Source organism: Varroa jacobsoni, unplaced genomic scaffold (genome assembly GCF_002532875.2).
Source record: "Varroa jacobsoni isolate VJ856 unplaced genomic scaffold, vjacob_1.0 scaffold_707, whole genome shotgun sequence".
NCBI classification, from domain to species: Eukaryota; Metazoa; Arthropoda; class Arachnida; order Mesostigmata; family Varroidae; genus Varroa; species Varroa jacobsoni.
Window position 1 is genome coordinate 243,573 of NW_019213609.1, and position 12,666 is coordinate 256,238.

A 12,666-nucleotide genomic window follows, 5' to 3' on the forward strand; every position below is an offset into this window, starting at 1 on the left:
GTAGGCAGACAAATAAGAAACCGGCCTGTTAAACTTATTCTCGTCGAGAAATAATGATTGCCGTTCACAGGAAGGGCGCAAGGTGCACAGGAGACATATGCTAGCCTGGATAGCTTATCTAGATACTCAGGATGAAGATATAGAGCTTAGCTAGCCATTTCTTGATTTATCGAGTATATGTATGTAATGTTATGTGTCACACCGGTCTGTGGCTCCTAGAGCTTCGTTACAGAGCCTCCTGGCAGATTTTGTTGTTTAAGGCTTCATTCGTGCTTGAAGGCTGCACTTGACCGTGACGCCGTTTCTCAACAGTGCCACTTGTTTACCGTGGTCCTTAACCAACGTTTTTTTTACACATATGTACATCTAATCTAATGTTTATTGTACCCTGTCCGAATATACTCCGAAATCATTGGCGTACTATTTTGCAGCTTAGTAACTGGTACATGAGTCGATATTTGAACCATCGGCAGCACCTTCTTCTTAACTAACTACTAAATTTTGTCAGTGCATGTTGAGCGCAGTCGATATAATTGTTTTTGTGAGCCTTTTCTGTCGCATGAGGGATGATGACTTAAATTTAACAAATAGAAGGCCATTGCCTTTCTTGTTTATTTGTGTTGATTTTAGAATAAACAACTCTTTGCCTCGTTGTGACCTGTCTTTGGCGAAGCTTTTTGACATCGAGCACCGAACGAAGATCGAGTCACAGTAAAACCGTCCTGCCAGCAGCAGCAGCAGCAGAGGCAGCACTAACAACAATTCAAAGCCATAGCATTTTGTGAATAATGTTATAGTAGCAATAGCCGAGATAATGCTTAAATAAAAATGAAATAACTTAGACGTACTGACAGCCGATCTGGCCAAAATTATGCTGAGCCTTGAGCCGAAAAACTTAGGTTTGAAACGACACAACAAAGACTGTGGTAGTACTGTCGATGGCAACGATTCGTACGGGACACGTCTGCCCTGGAGCGACGTATGTTTTCAAGCGGCGAAGCCTCTCATTAGATTGGCAAAACACATACTCGGACAGCGTGGGAACATCGTATCGAGATGATACCAACAAGTAGCAGCCAGGCACAGGCAGATGGACAACGAAAAAAAGACGTAGGGCAGAAAATGAGGATAAATAGTAGATAGAAGTAAATGAGAAAACGGTGTAAGTAGTAAAAGTACCAGCATAAAGAGGAAGAATGGAAGGAAAGGGACAAAACAAAAAAGAAAGAAGAAAATATACACACACGCACGCACGCACGCACGCACGCGTGTAGCATAGACTAATCGCCGAAGTGGTGTGGTTTGTACAGGTCACCATATCCTTATCATACAACCAGTCGTTGACGTAATAATGACGTAAAGATAAACGTAAAACAGACTGGTGCTTATGTTTGTCATGTTTAGGGAAGGAAACAAAGCTGTTATTAAAGATCAACTTCGAATCTTGATGCAGTAGCCAGAGAACTATGGCAGGCTTGACATGACCGTTCATTCATCCAATGACACACAGTATCGTGATAATCTGTTGTGCACTGAAATGAAGAAAAATGTGAGTGCTAGGACGTCAGCGAATTTTAAAATTATTTGTAATAGTAGCCTATTGGAGTTACTGGAGACAATAATCGATATCCTATATGGAACGGAGATCAAGATGAAGCTATATTTGACTAAATTAAAGCTTACAACTTGTTAAAGTATTAGCAGCTTAAAGGTGGTTTCGTAAACTCTTAATATAGTTGGGCTGTTTTTATAAAAAAAAATAAAAAGTAAGCATCGCTCAATTCACGCTATCCCTGTAGGCTATCCCGAGTCTCGGCTGGTAATCCCTGCTGATGTACTCTGATAACAACGTACAGAGTAATAATGGATCTCATATCGTTGTCCGTACACTAATGTTCTAATGATTCATTGACGTTCTGCTCACACTACCCAATGGCTCTACCGGAAATCTTTTCGAACACTATTATTACACGCCGCTACAGGTGATCGCTAAAATTTCATAATATCCAATTGTTTTTTTTTTTTTACTTCCTATAGGCAACGTCTAAATATATCGATGATGCACACACGATTGGTTTGTATGCGTTTTTCTCATCATAGATGATTTAATTGACAAAATGACGACGCTTGTCTGGGATACGCTCGTTAGAATTTCGTTTATTCAATACGTACAATGGCAATTGGGTAATTGATGTCGTCACATTTGGCCTTGTGTATAGATTTCATCACCAGCCACCAGTCTGACTTAACAATAAACTTTAGGACCCATAACAGATACCTATTGTGCAGGACGGTTTTATGAACAAAGCCTTAATGTCGACTTCGCCGGCAGAGACAGGATCACGCTGCTCATTCGAGCCACGTATACTTTGCTTGTTGATGTACTCTAATATGAAAATACTTGGCGTAATTTTGATTCCTGACAAATCTTGTGAGATCAAGTTATGGAACAATATTGATATATAGTTACACTAGAAGATTATTATAGAAGATTATAGAGCATATTTTTCTAAATCTATTCATTTATCAAAAGGATCTCTGTGTGATAGCTGACAGGTCACCGTAAAAGCGGTGATTTCAGATACTTTTTAATTTTAAATAGCTCAATCAAACGCCAGACTACAGTATGAGGGTTCCAGTCAAGCGATGCCAATAAATAAGCGAAAAGGCAGTCGAAGCACGGTAGATGTAGTTGCGTGCTCGTGACAGACATGATGAAACAATACCCGCGACTGGCGGCTTCATAAAATTTTGTAAAAAGTACATCGTCGCTTGTAGTCTATGGTACAATTTGAGGTGCGTTAAGGTCGATAGCCCCGAAACGCGCAACGCGATAAGAGTAAACTAGCGAGACATTCGAAGGTAGTTGCCAAAGTGTTCTGGGGATGGATGGGGATTGGAAAAGAACTAGATTCAAGATTTACTTTATGTACGTATGCATGTCGATTAGGCGATTCCAAGATATGGGTTTACTTATATATTCCGTGTTTTTCATATATAACAGGTGACTCTTTTAGACTCGGTCATCTATACATATGCGCCTTTATAATTCAAATCAAAACATAGCCACAGCAGCAGCTCCTTAAATCGATTAAACCAGTCATTGAAACACTGTTGCACCCCCCGTCATCTTGGGTCCTGGCTGCCTGTTTTACCTAACTTCTAGAATAGCGGCGTGACGGCGTTAGGTCAATCAAAGCTACCGTCAACGACGTTGATGACTACTGCCACGATACCTTACGCGTCGTTAATATTTCAATTGTGATTTCTCATTGAATGTACGCGAGTCTTCATCTGTGAGGCGACGGATTCTATAAGTTGACACGAACCACACTGGTAAGACGATTGTACACATCGTCGTGCTTACCTGCTCCATGTTTAATATTTAGGGGAAAATGTTACGCCAGTGATCGATAGGAAGCCGCCGCACAAGCTTTATTGTAATACCCGCGCATGTGGTCTCGATGAGAAAAATGAAAAATGTTTAGATCGCATAAAATAGTGGAGAAATAAATGCAAAAAGTAGATATTTTATGCAATGAACAATATTTGATGAACTACAGGCATGAGTATGCTGTTTATTATATTGCTTCAATCTTTACACCTTATTTTGTGAAATTTGCTCTGGTCCGCGACAGCCAACTTAATGGCCTGCATGAGTCAAGTGCTTTTTGCCCACAGCCACATCAACACCTCGTAATATTTACTATGTGCGTCACATCTTGCTAATCAAAATTAAGAGCAACTACTTGAGGAGAAACGCAAAATGGCGTCGCTCCGGTTTAATCTGCTAAAATAATATTTATAGTAATAAGCTTCAGTTATCGATAGCAAACTGGACTATTTTTGTAAATAGGAGTCTCTTCCGCATACACCACCGCCGCCGCCGCTCCTTTTCGAACCAAATGTGAGCTGGTAGGAAAAGGTGGGGTGAAAAGCGGTTGAAGTAGGATTTAAGCTCGGGAGGAGCCAGAAATAGGATAGAGCGATAGGGACCAGGGGAGATGGAGAGGCAAAGGCAAAGGTGGAAAATAATGGCTTCAAGTAATACCAGTACTACACATGCAGTTATGGCTTATGTAAGCTCAAGGTTGCGGAAAAGCGACCGAAAGAAAGGGGAAACGAGAGTGAAAGAGACAAGGGAGTAGAGATTGAGTCGGAAGGGCTGGGGGGTGTAGACAATTAATCATTTGCGCTGTACTCCAGAGGGGCCAGCAAGCTTGCCAGCAAACGATCACCTACAACCCGTACGTTTATCCGGTTTATGCTATAGCCAAGGAGGCTATACTCTAAATTACATAAATATGTGTATAAGTTCACCGGTATTACACACGACGCAGCGCTGGGCGTCAATGCTGAAGAAGTACTTGGCCACACATTGCTCTTCTAACCATCGTCCAGTTTCGTGTGTGTGTGTGGGGGGGGGGGGGGGGACACCTCCATATTGTTCTTTCGCCCTCATGCCTCTTGTAACGACGATGAAATCCGACTGAGAACCATAGCGAGCTGCTAGAGCTACCAATAAATTATATCATATCTAGAAGCCTTGACGGCGCGTGGAACATTAGAGGTGTGTGTGGGGGCGGCAATAGGAGCGGTTAACGCCTCGATGCCTATGCGCCCAATGAGATACGATACCCATTGCTGTCCAACTAACCCGTATATACACTTTTCCCTTCCCTCTTTGCAAGCCCGAAAACATTCCGTCCCGTCACAAAACGCCCGCTTTCCCAATTAGATGATACTGTCCTACAGGCGTTTATTCTTATGCAGTGTTCTTGTGCTCCTTCATAGCCCCCCCGAACCGCTAACCCATATTCGTTTCCGTTTGCTGTGTTGGCGCAAACTGTTACATACGCCTTTTCTACTACTAGATGCTTACTCGAAGTACATATCTATTTCCGCTTTACTGGCTATCTTGCCCTTCTACCATATGTAGTAAGCTGTTTATTATCCTAGAGGATATATGAACTCTTAGCTGAAGTAGTAGTTATAGTCGTAGTTGTTCGTACGTGGCCTTTGTCGCAGCCTCGCCCTTTCCAGATGCGCTTCGTCTCTGTCCCTCCTTCGGGCTACACAAATCTATTTCTATAGCCATTGCCGGTGCATCTTTCCTGCTTCTTGCCTGCTTATTCGATGGTTTTGTGAATTCTGACCGCTTTCCAGGAAGTGCGCCTAATGGCGTTGCAACGGTAACAACAGCAGTAGCGAAATGTGCGTCGCAGGATACGGCGAGAGAGAACTAAAGGAAGGACTCTCTGACTTAAATAGGAGAACATGACACTGGTAGTAGTAACGGCAGCAGCAGCGGCTGTTGACCGCTGCCAACCGCTGAACGACAATTTGTTCCATTTCCACGCTGCTGCTGCAGGCATCGGAAGTTGAAAAAACTTTTGACTTTGAAAAAGTCCTGTTGGCTCTTTACGCCACTATTTTTGCACTTTTGTGCTCTTGTACGGTCTTCTCAGTGGACTTACCGCATTCTCCGAGAGTTATTCGGTGCTGTGGAAGACGTATTTTCTCTGTAATCGCCGCTGCTGCTGCCGCCGCTATTGTTTCTCTGATGCGCAACGATATATGGCATATGTAATGTGTGTGCCGACTGTTCACCACTGCAGTAGCGGCAGCTGGAGCTTATAACTGTGTACAACGGTTGTTTGGATACGTACTGGTTTCGCTAAAGTTGGTTGCACGCGGGGAGAGGGCTGATGATGGTGATTTATGTTGCTACAATGCGGGCCGGAAGTATGGATCTAAAGACATCTTGAGGTATCGAGTGGGGGAGTGACGACAGAAATCCTGTATAATAGCAGCCTTGGCGTCGCTGGTCCGATACGGTACATTTTTGAATACGAAGTACATTCTTAGCTGGTAGTTCCTTACGAACGTTAGCGGTAAAGAGTGATCTGTATAAATTGAAACGTTAATCGGGCCGACATGCTGTGCGGGCGCGGAAAAGACACCTTTACAAGACGAGGCATTGGTATACGAAGGAGGGCAGTAAGCGGATGGGAGCAGTAACTCAAGGTTAAACGACCACCGCGTATGTCACGGAGAAAGGTAGACAAGGGTGAAGCACGTATGTGTTGATAGTGGTGCTTCATTGAATCCCTCGTTTCGTTTAATTCAGCATAATTTCTGTTAGCACCTCCTCATCCTCATCTCAGGCTGCGGTCAGTAAGTTTTGGGACTCGCGTTCGACTTGGGGCCCACGCTTCAATGCTTCTGCTGCTGCTACTGCCGCTGCCACTGCTTAAAGTAAGCTGAGTTAAGCTAGAAGGCGGACTCGGTGCCCACGTATGTGTACTTGTTTGCTTAAAGCAGTATTGCGCAAACGGCGTCGTTCGCAAAAATCGACGTTACTCACAGGGCCTATTCTAGCTGCGTCGTTTACTTTGTCGACTGCAAAAAGCTTGTAATGGCTTCTCCGAGTCCGGATCTCGGATTTACAAGCAGTGGAATAACCCTACAAATAATTGCGTATATCTCCAACTATTACCGTTTAGCTTTGTTTTAGCTCTTACAACAACTATCGCTACTAGTACCAGTGACGGTGTGTAGCTTTTCCTGTTTAGAATAACAACAAATACAACGACTAGACTGTACATAGCCTACTACTAGCATAGTCGAGGTGCCAGTACGTACAAAGAAGCAACTGAAGTCTATCCCATCTATGAACTCCTCAAGCAAACTGCACGAAGAAGGCCTCTTCGCTCTGTGACTGCTTTGTGCTGATCAAGTATATAGACGACTGCACGAGATGGACGACGTGGAGAAGGGATCGTATTGTTGGGAAAAAGGAGCTTAGCAGCGCTCAGCGGTGAGACGGCGACCGAGTTCTACTTTCGTTGTCTTTTGCCTGCTTAAACCCAGCCTTGTCTGACTCGCTCGCTGGTAATGAAACTTGCTTGGCTTAAAAATACCTTCAGCATAGCAGGTTTTCATTAGTGGGTGTCGCTCTATAGTAGAAGCAACACCAGCGATAGAAATACTGTATCACCTATTGTTACTATAATAGAACCTTATAGTAATAGCTAACCCCATGTGGAGCGTCTATAGTATGTCATACATATTTGCATATTCTGATCGGATACCAACCTTAAATAGTATTCGGCTCTAAAGATTTTTTATTGTCCATCAAACAACTGAAAACCATTTTTCTACTACATGTTTGACATGAAGACCACGGACTGATGACACAGCGCTGTCTTTTCCATCGTCCGTTTGTAAGACAGAGGCTCGCAGAGCCGAGCGAAACAACGAGGTTGGTGATTGGTCACGTGACGGTAGGAACCAGTAACCGATGATCCCCGCCGTCGTGCTCGTACAGCGCCTATGCTCACATACGTCGATGCTTTTTGCACTATCCACAGAGTCCCTTTAGCGTAGGTGACCAAGAGCGTTTCGCTGTGACGTTAGCTAACTAGTGTATCTAACATAGCGGCTACCACCGATCTAACAGCGACGACTAAAGCTTCCTTCCAGCCGGCGCAAAATGAATGGACTAGGGCGCAAAAGAGAGTATATGGCTGAAAGACGCCCTTCGAACTATTCGTCCGGATCGTTTTTTTACAAAAAACACCTGGAAATGATGCCCTAAGGACTAAGGAACTCTCTTCTACACGAATGGAGTGAGCACATGCACATTCAAATACCTCCACAGGCCACAGCATTAGTTCTGAAACGCGAGATGTGACGCGGGACGAACACAAACAGAAGGACGCAACGGGGGCAAGGTGATGGGTCTGGCCATCGAATAAACGAGAAGCGATGTGATACGGACACCCTTTGTCTTTCGTGACATAAAACAAGGGTGGCTATTACTGTACATTGCTAATATATGCGTTAGTCGCCGCCAACCGACACTCATCGACGTGTCGAGAAGTCCTTTGGTGGCATCGATGTTGCTGCTTAGCGTCCCCAAAGCACAAATTTTGATATCTACAACTACAGGTTGTATATATAAACGAACACATGGGAATACGACAGAGACCTTCCGCACCTTCTATAGTATTCTCTGCACCTTCAGTCTATGCTGGCTCTAACGATTCCTAACTTAATAAGTTATCCATGACCTTGTCGCGTCTGGCCAGCGAAACTAGTAGCGCTCGATACTGAACTGAATTCTGTTCGTTCGTTGCCGTTGTTGATTTCAATACAAACATACACAAGCATGCCTTATATTGTAAATAGATATATTTTTATATATTTATTGCATACATATATATGCGTCTTATCGACTATATCTTAGGCATGAGCAGAGGAGTAGGACACTTGTCTGAATATTCGTTCGCTCTTGTAATTCGGTATTTATTGACCAACTTTTCGATAGTTTACTATTATAATACTACTATAATACTGATTCGGCTTGAGGAAAATCCAAAAAGTTGTTTAGATGTGCCACAGAGAAACCAAAGATAGAGCAAAGATGACAAGCCATGAGCGGTAAAATCGAGAGCGAATAAGAAAGCGGTCGGTCCGTTGTACGGAAAGAAGCAATATTGAACGAAAGGTACACCGAGGACAGGGAGATGCGCCTCGCAGAGCGAATGGGCATATAGCTGGCCGGCCTGCTTGCCTGGCAGGACCATTGCTGGGCGAATGCGTGAAGAACGGATTGCGTCCTTCACACGTCCGAAAGGGCGAATACAAGTGGAAGGAGAAAAAGCTAGCGATAAATAGAAAACAACCTATGATCACAGAATGAACCTACTATTTTTTTGCTTTCTTAACCTTCTACTAGCGATGCTGTCGTTGTTATTTTACTTTCCACTCGCGTAGGAAATGACCCGATTCGACGGTCAGAGGTGTATATATGTACGCAGTGAAGAAGTGGCATATGAATATCGTCATAGAGTCGCGTCATAGATGCACACACGCATGCATTATGCAACAGAAAGAGACGGAAAGGCTGACAGTGATGCCACTGTAAAGCATGGCCGCGCGGCGTGGATGGTCAATTGTGGCTGCTTCTATAGAAGCTGTCGGATACACTCCCACGCACTTCTGCTATTGTGAAGTTACTTATCACCTCTAGTTACTGTATCCTTCTTACTACTGTTTCTCTTGGCCGTAGGAGCGGCACCAGTGGTGTATGTTTTTTGAATTGATTCACGCTTATTTCATGCATGCAATACATGAACCTGTTCGTCTGACACAATGTCTGTCACTTCCTTTTGAATTTGTTATACGTTACATATTTATACCTTACGTAACCGAACTTCTGGGCACCGATTGTGAAGAACGTAGGAATATTGATCTCTAGTAATTCAGGCTTTTTTATAGCAAGTGTATGTTCGCGCTGCAATGATTTCATTGTCATTGACCTCCAGCGTTGTAGCGGCAGAATTCTAGATTTGACCATAAAACACTTATAGGAGTCTGTAACCTTCTACAAAATAAGTAGCGCGTAATTCTTAGTGGAACGGAGGCTGCTACCTTTAAGAAACAACTTTAGATCTCTAGCATTTATGGAAATTATTTTCAAACGAAAATGCGTTGTTAAGGTACACGAAAATCCTTATGACGGTGATTTGTGGGAAGCACTGTTTTATACTGTGTTATTATATAGGTATTCAGCAAATCGAGGTATGGGAAAAGGAAGGGAACGCCATTGGCAGCGTTTGCGGCCGATAGTTCGTGGACGATTGATTCACTCGACCGTCGAAATTGCAGGATTCACGGACTTCAGGGGGAGAAGAGGCAGGTGGACCAAACATGGGGTGCAAGAAATAGGCAAGCAGAGCCCAGAAAGGGACGACTGAATCAAAGAAGAATTTAGGGAGTGACGCATCTTGGCTGCTCATGCGAGTCCACAGGTATTTCGCTGGCCGACGCCTACGAACATATTATCTTTTTAGAACTTCCTTCTCTCAAGTCTCAGCATAGTATAGTACGAACACAGAGCTCCTATCGAGAATTCATTGGGTAATAGGAAGGAAGGCAGACAAGAAAGAGAGCGTAGGTGGGCCGGCGATTCCATCAGCTTTGACTCCGCAGCTGTGGTAGGAACAGCGGCCTCCGGCTTCGGTGGCTGCGCTTCCGTTTCACTGCAGTAAGTGTCCGATGGGGCAAGAAGGTTTGAATTTGCTGCTCAGACGCTGGCTGACGTTTAGCTTACTGGTCACCCAGTAGCAACAGCAGCAGCACACTAGCCGACGCCAGGTTGCTAATCAACTTAGAAATAGCAAACTGAGGTTGAGTTTTTAAGGCTTTGGAACAAACAGCGCAGTTAAAGTTGACGCCAGCTGCTAAAATTCAACCCATTAATTACTGCGACTAGATGGTGTAAGTGAGTAAAATATACCGATAACAGAGTAAGTAGACGGACCGCTCTAGGGAACGATGGTTGGATTACGCAGCCAGCTGGGGTGTCCAATTGATTGACGGTTTAGCTATTTACCTCATAATAGGTGCTTACCTTACTCTTGGCCCCATCTGTGCCACCACTTTTAAATACTTAAGGCTTACATTCATTTACGTGCTTCGAAGGAAAGGCTACAAATTAACGCGCGTTTCCTCTTCCAGGCAAAGGGCGGTATCGTTGAGTCATGATCGTTTAAGGTAAGCCAGTGTTACAAGCGCTACTACTTTAGCTTTTAATTTTTTTGTCTTTACATCACATTATTAGCTTATTAAGAAAAAAAAGCAAATGGGCCTTTTGCCACCTGCCAAGCATAAATATGTGTCTACTTTTTTTTATTAAATTATTATAGCATTCAGGTGGAACTTCGTACTTATAAATACTTAATAGAGATAATAATCTGCATTTTTTAGTAAAGTGCCTATTACTGAAGTCTATATTATGTGGATATTTTTTTAAGGGACTGATGGAAGCGGTAATGAATAGATTTGTGAATTTGAGATTAAATGTTTTTACGTCGTACAAAATTGTACCTACAAGGAGTATTGGATCTTGATTGCGTATGAGTGACGCAATAATTGTCATCAGCTTCTTAAAGAGAGCTAATTTCGCATAGCTTCAGAGCCCAAACGCGGTATAGAACTTGTTGTTACTTAGGCCATGACTGAAACGGTTGCAGTATCGGTTGTCGGAGCTCTTATTGGCCAGTGTTATCTGTGGTAGTTATGGGTGGCCGACGAAAAAAACTTTGCGGCACAATCTTTATAACGTGTCACATCGCGTTTTTCGATTGTGTCAGCCAGTAAACACGCGCACATAAAACAGTGCACTCGCTTCTTCGGCCTTTGCTTTAGCACCGCCCCTTTCTCGTATGCCTTAGCTCTCATGTCTCCGCAAAGTTGTGTTCCTCGTGTGCGTTATAGCCGCGTCTGTTGTATTGTAACTGGCGATAGAAGAAAAAGGGACCCAAAAACCGCTGTTCCAGGAAGAAAGTGAAAGCAAATAGAAGATTCGGCGGTTTTGTCCGACTTTGAAAAAAAATTGGAAGAAGAAAACGAACGCTCAAACTAGCAGGTCGACCGCCTTAGACGGCCGACATGCCCAGCGACCGCTGCAGAATGTGCTGGTCGAAAGACGTCAGACAAATTGGACTTGCTTGGGCCGTCCGGACAACAGACGCACTGCGTAACAGCCCTAGAAAGCAAGCTTGCAATCCTGTCTGTGTGGCGACATAACTCATGAGACTTTTCTTTTTTTCTGCTGCGGGGCTACACCTAGCGCCGAGGCTGTGCAGCCGCCGCTGGCTGTACGTCGTCGCCTTCCAAGTTGAATCTCGTGGGTTGCTGTTGCTGCATTGGCTACTACCTTTTTCTGCAGAAACCGCTTTGGCAGGAACCAATTAGAGCTTCAGCATCTCCTGTCTGTTTTTGAACTCTACCCAACGCTGTTAGAAGAAAACGAAAAGTAATACACTACAACTCGAATGGGTGCAGTACTCCTACGATATCCTCACACGACCTGCATCCTCAGTTCGTTTTCGTGCGAAGCGAGCCCAAAACGAGGATGACACGAAAACACGAAGTCGGATGTGGAAGAGCCCTTCAGCACGGTGGGTCCTCCGGTAGTGATGGCTGTTTCAGAAGAAAAAGGAAGTACCGCATTTGCGCTGGGGCCAAGACCTGTTCCCTCCTTCTTGTGGTGTACGCGCAGTGGCATATACGGACACGCAACGAACGAGCTCGCTAGCGGCCTCTTGAGAGCAACGCACTTCCACCCGTACTTATTTGCAACCAGTAGGTTCCTACACATTGGTAAACCCGGATATACTGTGGAGCGGTTCTCGGATACGACCCTGTTCGATGTGTTAAGGAGTGTGCACCCGTGCTGCTCGTTCTGCGGCCGTTGGGAAACGGCGACGACAAAGGGAAGGTTGAAAATGGGCCAACCCGTTTGAAGTAGAATTGATGCCGCTATCTACGTATTCATGTTGCAGCCATTCTGCTCTGCCAACAGGGCGCCCCGCTTCAATTCTCTGGGCCCGGTTAGTTCTTTTACGTGCTAGCGTCGTTGTGACTTGAAAAAAATGCCCCTAATAATTCGTCTCGCCGAGTTGCGCTGCCACTATCTAGTTAATATGTCTCTTGTAACCGGGGCATTTGAGAAGTATCGACGATAGAACGTGTCTGCATTTCGCCATCCGTAGGACAGGGTTCTGCATCGAAGAATATGTCATCCCACGCAGCTTCATTCACATAGGTACGCTGCCAAAATGCAGCGTCGCCTCAAAATCTGCCCATTCAACC

General features: G+C 44.3%; 1 protein-coding gene across 2 annotated transcripts in view; it reads left to right on the top strand.

Moving 5' to 3' along the window:
* The window catches only part of LOC111262848 (uncharacterized), a 136,600-nt gene that overhangs the window by 95,892 nt on the left and 28,042 nt on the right, over window positions 1–12,666 (top strand). For both annotated transcript variants that reach the window (XM_022837432.1, XM_022837434.2), the window contains exon 4: window positions 10,528–10,563. The gene's annotated coding sequence lies outside the window, so the exon portion shown is untranslated. The remainder of the gene's footprint in view (window positions 1–10,527; window positions 10,564–12,666) is intronic.